At 37.5% G+C, this 10,384-nt stretch overlaps 1 long non-coding RNA gene across 1 annotated transcript in view; it reads right to left on the bottom strand.

The window, feature by feature from the left end:
- Positions 1 to 4,834, bottom strand: part of LOC129049539 (uncharacterized) — a 30,389-nt gene extending 25,555 nt beyond the window's left edge. The window contains exon 1 of the long non-coding RNA XR_008512701.2: positions 4,337 to 4,834. This is a non-coding gene — a long non-coding RNA (uncharacterized LOC129049539). The remainder of the gene's footprint in view (positions 1 to 4,336) is intronic.
- Positions 4,835 to 10,384: the final 5,550 nt, after the last annotated feature.

The raw sequence follows: 10,384 nt of genomic DNA on the forward strand, positions 1-10,384 counted from the left end.
AAAAGATTTCAATTTAATCCCAGGATTTTCATTTATATGAGGTGTTCCTATGTACAAGTTAGGTTAATACTATGAGCTTGCTTTCTAATATATAAAACATATTCAGTATATTGCATAGTTAATATTACTATGAGGTCATGTATATTCAAGAAATGGGAGCCTTATTATTATTTTGTTTTCAGTGTTGTTAGTAATAATAATAATGGGACATACTAAGAACTATGGAAAATATAAAAGTCATGAACTTTGTGCATTTTTTTACACTTAAAATCTACTGTAAAGGTGACACAAATAAAACATCCAACCTCAATAAAAATATATTCCAATCAATGACATCATAATGATTCCTATTTGCACCTAGGCCATACTTTATATGTTGATTTTCTCTATAAACTGTAGCAATCTAAAAAGGGAGCATTTCCTCTGTTCTACAGGGGAGAAAATTGAGTTTAGGGAGATAAAGTATTGTGCATAAGGCCACACAACTATGCTGGCAGTCTAGGATTTGAAAAGAGGCCATCTGCCTTCACAGCCCACCCCTTTCCATTATAATGCATGCCTATAATAATGATTTTGTTTAAATATTACTCTTTAATGTCTTCTCTATTCTCACCTAAGTTAAAGTCCTATTTCCTTTTACACTTGCTACAGCAAAACACTTTTAAATGATTCCACACCTTTAATTTTCTCTTCATTGAGTTCTTTCTGTACCTATTTGAGTAATTATTAAATGCCTGGCACTGTTATAGGCACCGGAAATACATAAATTAATTTGTTCCGGCAGTCTTATAATAGAGGAGTCATTTGACTATTAGTGACAGAGGGAAAAATATTTGGATATGAGAGGGTGATGTTTGATAAACAAGAATTTAACAGGTTAAGGGGATTGGAAGTTATAAAAAAGTTATAATGGGTTGCGTAGTGATACTAAAGTTTGGTAGTAATAGAGTAGTGTGGCTAAAGCAGTGTTTTAGAGAGAGAGAGAGACAGGTGATAATGATGGAGAGATAGTAGAGACTAGACAGAAGGCCTTAAAAGACCAGAATGAGAATTATGGCTTTTTCTCTAAGTGAGACAAGAAACCAGTACAAAGTAATAATTAGAAAAGTGACACGATCTGGCCTCTGTTTTAGCAAAGTCATCCTGTCTGTTCTGTTCTCATTCAAAACATAGCTGATTACATTTACAAGGCAGAGCACCAGTCAGGCTGCTTGCTCACTCTTAAGCCCATAGCGTCTCATCCTTACATTCCAATGGCTTTAGTTTCTATTTAAAAGTAGCAATGGTGGTGTTGGTAGTAGTCGTAGTAGTAATATTCATAATTGTAATAACAGTCTCTAGTTCATGAGTACTAACCCTATGGATCCCTTGATTTATAGGATACTCATTCTTTCACAAATTTTATTCTTCTAAAGAATCTTTATTTCGAATGGAATATCCATTTACATCTCAACAGATATTGATGTTCCAGAAAATAGTTTTGAAAATTATGTTCTAAAGAATTAATATAAAATTCTTTAGTGTACAAGTCACATTTTTAAAATTTATTCGTGCCACATTTTTTCTCTTTGTGGATGGTCTTTTTTTTTTAGTTCAGTTTCCATAACTAAATTATATCTGTTCTTCAAGACTTGTTCAAATCCTACTCTCTCTAGGAAGTCTTTCTTGATTTTACTTCATGAAAAGAATCACTTTCTCTTGTGATCTTCTATTGATGTTGATTCATATCTTTCTTAACAGCACTTATCATTTACTATATTCTATTCTACTCTATCTATGCATTAACTCTTTCTTATTTCTAGTGCAAGGATCTGTGAGGGAAGTCTCTTTGCCGAATTCATCTTTATGTCTAACATAGTGTCTTAAACACAGTAGAAAATAAAGGGCTATGTCAACAGTCAGTTTATTTTTAATTTGGTCATATCTATTCCAAGTACATGTGTCATTTATTTCCATGATTCAGTTGTAACATCTTTTAAGTAGCAACACGTTTTTATCCCTTTAATGTGACCCCCCCATGTGTCTCAGGTAGACTTCTGTAACATTTTCCTTCAGGTCTTCAAAAGTTGATTGACTGAATGGTTGATTAACCCTACAGGTTGGAGGAATTTGCCATTGGGTTAAAAGATTTAAATCATCCCTAGAGCTCAATTCTGAAGAAAGGATTTCTTAGTTTCATAGTGTTTGTGAAACGCCATGTATACTGACTAAAGAAAGAGAGATAGTGAGGCCAGGCTCAAGGCCATTCTCCAGTGGCTCTCTAAAAAGCTGAGAATCCACAATTGGGGTCAGAAACTTTAATATCTGCTATCATAGTTTTTATTGCTATGGCATGTTTTGATACACTCCAGAGGGAACTGTCATCTTATCTTGCTTATTCCACAGGCTGGGAAATAGGCTTGTAGGGGATGTTGAAATAAGAAGAAGAGATGAAATACAATCTCCATTTCATTTAGTCTTAGAAGATTGTGTGAAGTATGAAGGTGTAATATCCTGTAAACCAATTATGAAAATGTAAGTGAGTTGAAAAAACTCAATTAATTATACCATATAAACATATTTTAGCTTTGATATTTTTAAATGTTATTTATCTTATACAAATTAATACTACAAGTACCAAACAAGCTAGATAAAAATCTAAAATCAAAGTAATATGTTTTCATAAAACTCTACATCTAATAATTGTAAAAATACCCTACATTTCAATAATGAAGATTCTGCCAAGTTGCAAATAAACATTAGATAAATGACATGGAAAATGCCAATGCATGATTTAGGCAGACTAAGGACAAATCATTTTAAGTTCAAACATTATCTTGCTTTTTAAATTGTATATTTTTATAATCTTACTATTTGCTCATCAATTGCTATACATCTATGCTTGGCACTTTAATACTTGTCTGCTGCCTGAAACTCGAAGACTTGTTTGAGATTCAGCCAAATAAACACTAAATAATTCACTGTCAGGCCTCCTGCAGCTTGGAAAGAGTGAAAAACTAGAACAAGAGACTAACAGACATAAATCAAGGAGAAAATGAGAAATTCAAGATTCACTCTATAGCACAGGTATAAGAGCACAGATAAAATAAGAAATTGTATTCAAAGCTATATAGAACAAGGGGAGAAGGATGAAATTTTTGTTCATGTAGTAAAATAATAACATATTTTAATAATGTTAGTCTGCAAAAATATTATAAGTAGTGATATGTTTTTCCTTAAAATCACTTGTGCTTGCAAGTCCAGTAAGAGGAAAGTAAGATTTTTGTGCAATGTAAGAACCATAACTCAGTTATTTCAAAATCTAATGCAAACATCTTAATGATCTTTGAATCAGGAAGAAAAGATAGAAGGTATTTAATTTGACAGAAGTGAGATTAGCAAGAAGCAGTTTTGCTAGTGTTACACTGGGAAGTGATTGGCTGGGACATAAGCCAGAAAGTAACTGGAATCTTGAAACACCTTTTCTCTTCTGGTTTTTTTTTTTTTTTTTTTTGAGATGAAGGCAAGCTTGTAAATCTCTTTGAATAATGAACTTTGGGCTTGTTTATCTGATCTATGATGATGCTTCATCTTGAACTTATTTATCCTAGTCACATAAAGTCTTTTTCATTTAGTTTTCTGATATCTTACTATTTGTAATTCATTAAACTATTGTTTTACAAATATTAACTAACTTTTTTGAAACCTATAGAAAATAGGAATGATTCTTCTCTCTTATAATAAAACTCATTGACTGCTGTTTTTATTCTTATTCATACTAATGCCTTTCATTTTTGGAAAAAAGCAAACTAAATAAATATATAAATAAAGTACCAGTGTGTCTCAGGACAAAATTGGAAGACTAAAAGATAACTGAGTGGCCCTTCTTTGCTTATCTCTTGTATGAAATGGAAATTTCTTACATTTATCATTGTAATTTAGGATACTAAATGATACTTTGTTATGTCCAACGGAAACTTTTTATAATATAGCTTTTCTTTTAAGTATTATGATTCAGAATTTTGTATCTGCTTCTAGAAAGTTAGAATAATATTCATCTACCCTCCTTTCTTTAAGGTTTATACTCCTAATTTAAAAGGAAACAAAAATAAAAATGGAAAAAGGAAATTTTTTTTATATTTTTCTAACTTTGAAATTATTCAATAACAGTTATTTCTTTTAATTTTGAAACACATTTTTAAACTAAAATTATAAGTAAGGGATCATGAGGCAGAGCAAGATGGGTAAATAGAAGCATTCATCAATCATTCTTCCAGCAGAAACATAAAATTTAACAACTGTCCACACATAAACGCATCTTCACAAGAATCAAAAATCAGGTGAGCAATCACAATACCTGGTTTTATCTTCATATCACAGAAAGAGGCATTGAAGACATTAGTAAAAGCAGCCTAAAATTGCCAGTGCCACCTTTTCCCCATCTCCTGGCAGTGGCCCTGGCCCCATGGTGTGGAGAGAGAATCTGTGTACTTGCTGAAGGAGAATGCAGTGATTGTAAGACTTCACATTGGAACTCAGTGCTGTTCTGTCACAGTGGAAACTAACAGAGGGCAGAATTCAGCCTGTATGCAGGGAAGGAGCATTTATACCAGCCCTCGCCAGAGGGGAATCACCCACTCCAGCAGTCAAAATCTGAGTTCTGGCAAGCCCTGCTACCACCACAGGCTAAAGTGCTGTGGGGTTCTAAATAAACTTGAAAGGCAGTCTAAGCCAGAAGGACTGCAATCCCTGGGCACATCCTGGTGCTGTGCTGGGCTTGAAGTGGAATTGGGGGCATGTGACCTAGTGAGGCACCAGCCCCCAGTTTCACTGGGGGCATATGACCGAGTGAGACACCAGCTAGAGCAGCCAAGGGAGTACTTGCCTTACCCCTCACCCAACATCAAGAACCACAGCTTGCAGCTCCAGGCAAAACTCCTTCTCTTCACTTGAGAGGAGAGAAAAGAGGATTTTGTCTTGTGACTTGGATATCAGCTCAGCCACAGTAGGACAGGGTACCACACAGAAGTTCTGAATCCTCCATTCTGTGCCCTAGCTCCTTGATGACATCTGTAGACACATCCGGGGTCAGAAGGGAACTCACTGCCTTGAAGGGAAGGACCCAGTCCTGGCAGGATTTATCACCTCCTAACTAAAGAGTCCTTGGGCTTTGAATAATTACCAGCAATACCCAGGCAGTACTCACTGTGAGCCTTGGGTGAAAGTCAGAGATGTGGTGGCTTCAGGTGTGATCCAGCACATTTTTAGCTGTGGTGGATACAGAGAGAGATTTCTTCAGTTTGAGAAAAGGTGAAGGAACAGTAAAGGAGACTTTGTCTTGGAGCTTAGGTACCAGGTCAGTCACCGTGAGGTAGAGTACCAAACTGGCCCTTGGGGTCCCTGATTCCAGGCCTTGGCTCTTGGCTCTTGGACAGCATTTCTGGACCTACCCTGGGCCAGAGGGAAGACCACTGCCTTAAAGAGAGAGTCCCAGCCTCACAGCATTCACCACAAGCTGATTTAAAAGCCCCTTGGGCCTTGAATGAATATCAGCCATAGCCAGGCACTGTTCACCATGGGCCAAAGGTAGTGGTGGCCTCAGAGAGAGATTCTACTTGTGGAAAGGGGAGGAAGGAATGGGAAAGACTTTGTCTTATGGTTTGGGTGCCAACTTAGCCACAGAATAGAGCACAGGTAGATTCTTAAGGTTTCTGACTGTAGGCGCAGGCTCCTGGACAGCACGTCTGAACCCACTCAGGGACAGTGGGAACTTGTTGCCCTGAAGAGAAGGACAAAAGCCTAGCTGGCTTTGCTATTTGCTCATTGTAGAGCCCTAGAACCATGAGTAAACATAGGTGGTAGGCGAGCAGTGGTTACCGTGGGCCTTGGGCAAGACCCAGTACCATGCTGCTGTCATGTCTGACTCAGCACAGTCCTACTGGTGGTGGCCACAGAAGTACTTGTATCACCCTTCTGCCAGCTCCAGGAAGCTCAACACAGAGAGTGAGACTCCATTTGTCTGGGAGAAAGAAAAGGAAGAGAACAAGAGTCTGATTGATAATGGAGAGAATTCTTCTGGATCTTATCCAAGACTGCCAAGCTTGTACCTCGATGAATTTGCAAGAGCCAGTGTTTCAGGGTTTGGGGTACCCCCTAATGCAGACAGAGGTTCAGTGACCAAAAGCTTAGTTGACAACACCCAAGTTCCTTTGAATAGCTGGAAAGGCTTCCCAAAAAGAATGGGTGCGAACAACCTAAGACTGCAAGGATTATAATAGATACCTAACATTTCAATACCCAGACACTGACAAACATTCATAAGCATCAACACCATCCAGGAAAACAGAACCTCACACACAAAAAAAAAAAAACAAAAAAAAAAACCTAAATAAGTCATAGGGACTCATCCTAGAGAGATAGATATATGTGACTTTTCAGACAGAAAATTTAAAATAGTTATTTTGTGGAAATTCAACAAAATTTAACATGACAGAAGGAATTCAAAATCGTATCAGATAAATTTAGCAAAGAGATTAAAGTAATTTAAAAGAATGAAGGGGATCTTCCACCATGATTGTGAGGCTTTCCCAGCCACATGGAACTTTAAGTCCATTAAATCTCGTTCTTTTGTAAATTGCCCAGTCTCAGATATGTCTTTAACAGCAGCATGAAAATGGGCTAATACACTGTAGAATAGTATATCCGGCAAAAATATCCTTCAAACATGAAGGAGAAATAAAGAATTTCCCAGACAAACAAAAGCTGAGAGACTTCATCAACATCAGACCTATCCTACAAGAAATGCTAAAGGGTGTTAATTCCTCAATCTGAAAGAAAAATCACGTTAATGAGCAATAAGAAATCATCCCAAGGTACAAAACTCACTGGTAATACTAAGGACACAGAAAAACACAGATTATTATAACATTGTAATTGTGGTGTATAAACTACTCATATATTAAGAGGAAAGACAAAAAGATAAACTGATAAAAATGATAACAACAACAACTTTTCTAGACATAAACAGTATAAGAAGATATAAATACAAACAACAAAAAGTTTAAAAATGGGAACAAAGTTTAAGTGTAAGTTTTTATTAGTTTTCTTTTTGCTTGTTTGTTTATGCAATTAGTCTTAAGTTGTCATCAGTTCAAAATAATGGGTTATATGATTATTTGTGGTGGATCTGGCAAGATGGCTGAATAGGAACAGCTCTGTTGTGCAGCTCCTAGCAAGACCAATGCAGAAGGAGGATGATTTCTGCATTTCCAACTGAGGTACTCAGTTCATCTCATTGAGACTGGTTAGAAAGTGGGTGCAGCCCACATGGGGCTAGCAGAAGCAGAATTGAAACTCTCACTGCCAGCACAGCAGTCTGAAGTCAATCTGGGACACTCAAGCTTGGTGTGGGGAGAGGGGTCGCCCATTACTGGGGCTCGAGTAGGCGGATTTACCCTCACAGGGTAAACAAAGCTGCCAGGAAGTTGAGACTGGGTGGAACCACCACAGCTGCGGCAAAGCCACTGTAGCCAGACTGCCTCTCTAGATTCCTTCTCTCTGGGCAGTCCATCTATGAAAGAAAGGCAGCAGCCCCAGTCAGGAGCTTATAGATAAAACTTCTATCTATAGAAGTCGACGCCTCCCAACAGGGGTCGACAGACACCTCATACAGGAGAGCTCTGGCTGGCATCTGGTGGATGCCCCTCTGGGACAAAGCTTTCAGAGGAAGGAGCAGGCAGCAATCTTTGTGGATCTGCAGCCTCTGCTGGTGATATCCAGGAAAAAAGGGTCTGGAGTGGATCTCCAGCAAACTCCAGCAGACCTGGAGAAGAGAGCTCTGACTGTTAAAAGGAAAAGTAACAAACAGAAAGTAATAACATCAACATCAACAAAAAAGACACCCTCGCAAAAACCCCATCCAAAGCTCATCAGCATCAAAGATCACAGGTAGATAAATCCATGAAGATGAGGAAAAACCAGCAGAAAAATGCTGAATAGTCCAAAAACCAGAATGCCTCTTCTCCTCCAAAAAATCACAACTCCTTGCTAGAAAGGAAATGAAACTGGACAGAGAATGACTTTGACAAATTGACAGAGTAGGCTTCAGAAGATAGGTAATAACCAACTCCTCTGAGCTAAAGGAGAATTTTCTAACCCAATGCAAAGAAGCTAAGAATCTTGTTAAAAGGTTACTGCTAACTAGAATAACCAGCTTAGAGAACATAAATGACCTGATGGAGCTAAAAAACGCAGCACAAGAACTTCGTGAACCATATGCAAGTATCAATCGCTCTGGAACAAGCAGACCTAATTGATCTACAGAACTCTCCACCCAAAATCAACAGAATATACATTCTTCTGAGCACCACATAGCACTTATTCTAAAATTGACCACATAAATGGAAGTAAAACACTCTTCAGCAAACGCAAGAGAACAGAAACCATAACAAACAGTCTCTCAGACCACAGTGCAATCAAATTAGAACTCAGGATTAAGAAACCCACTCGAAACCACACAAGTAGATGGAAACTGAACAACCTGCTCCTAAATGACTATGGGGTAAATAATGAAATTAAGGCAGACATAACAAAATTGTTTGAAACTAATGAGAACAAAGGCACAATGTACCAGAATCTCTGGGACACAGCTAAAGCAGTGTTTAGAGGGAAATTTATAGCACTAAGTGCCCACATCAGAAAGTGGGAAAGATCTAAAATAGACACCGTAACATCACAATTAAGAGAACTAGAGAAGCAAGAGCAAACAAAATCAAAAGCTCACAGAAGACAAGAAATAACTAAGATCAGAGCAGAAGTGAAGGAGATAGAGACATGAAAAACTCTTCAAAAAATGAATGACTCCAGGAGCTGATTTTTTGGAAAGACTAACAAAATAGATAGACTGCTAGCCAGACTAATAAAGAAGAAAAATAAGAAGAATCAAATGGACACAATGAAAAATGGTAAAGGCGATATCACCACTGGTCCCACAGTAATACAAACTACCATCAGAGAATACTATAAACACCTCTATGCAAATAAACTATAAAATCTTGAAGAAGTGGATATATTCCTGGACACATAAACCCTCCCAAGACTAAACCAGGAAGAAGTCGAATCCCAGAATGGACCAATAACAACTTCTGAAATTGAGGCAGTAATTAATAGCCTACCAACCAAAAAAAGCCCACACCGGATGGATTCATAGCCGAATTCTACAAGAGGCACAAAGAGGAGCTGAGACCATTCCTTCTGAAACTATTCCAAACAGTACAAAACAGGGACTCCTCCTTATCTCATTTTATGAGGCCAGAATCATCCTGATGCCAAAACCTTCCAGAGACACAACAAAAAAAGAAAATTTCAGGTCAGTATCCCTGATGAACATCGATGTAAAAATCCTCAATAAAATACTGGCAAACCAAATCCAGCAGCACATCAAAAAGCTTATCCACAACAATCAAGTCAACTTCATCGCTGGGATGCAAGGCTGGTTCAACATACACAAATCAATAATTATGTAATCCATCACATACACAGAACCAATGACAAAAAACACATGATTATCTCAATAGATGCAGAAAAGGCCTTTGATAAAATTCAACACCCCTTTCATGCTAAAAAACACTCCATAAACTAGGTACTGATGGAACATATCTCAAAATAATAAGAGCTATTCATGAAAAACACATAGCCAAATCATACTGAATGGGCAAAAGCTGGAAGCATTCCCTTTGAAAACTGGCGCAAGAGAAGGATACCCTCTCTTACCACTCCTCTTCAACATAGTATTGGAAGTTCTGGCCCAGGGCAAACAGGCAAAAGAGAAAAATAAAGTGTATTCAGACAGGAAGAGAGGGAGTCAAATTGTCTCTGTTTGCAGATGACGTTATTGTATATTTAGAAAACCACATCATCTCAGCCCAAAAACTCCTTCAGCTGATAGGCAACTTCAGCAAAGTCTCAGGATACAAAATCAATGTGCAGAAATCACAAGTATTCCTATACACCAATAATAGACAAACAGAGAGCCAAATCCTGAATGAACTCCCATTCACAACTGCTACAAAGAGAATAAAATACCTAGGAATACAACTTACTAGGGACGTGAAGGAACTCTTCAAGGAGAACAACAAACCACTGCTCAAAGAAATAAGAGAGGACACAAACAAATGAAAAAACATTCCATACTAATGGATAGGAAGAAACAATATCATGAAAATGGCCATACTGCCCGAAGTAATTTATAGATTCAATGCTATTCCCATCAAACTACCGCTGACTTTCTTTACAGAATTAGAAAAAATTACATTAAATTTCATATAGAACCAAAAAAGAGCCCGTATAGCCAAGACAATCCTAAGCAAAAAGAACAAAGCTGGAGGTTTCACGCTACCTGACTTCA

This window comes from Pongo abelii, chromosome 14 (genome assembly GCF_028885655.2).
Source record: "Pongo abelii isolate AG06213 chromosome 14, NHGRI_mPonAbe1-v2.0_pri, whole genome shotgun sequence".
Lineage (NCBI taxonomy): Eukaryota > Metazoa > Chordata > Mammalia > Primates > Hominidae > Pongo > Pongo abelii.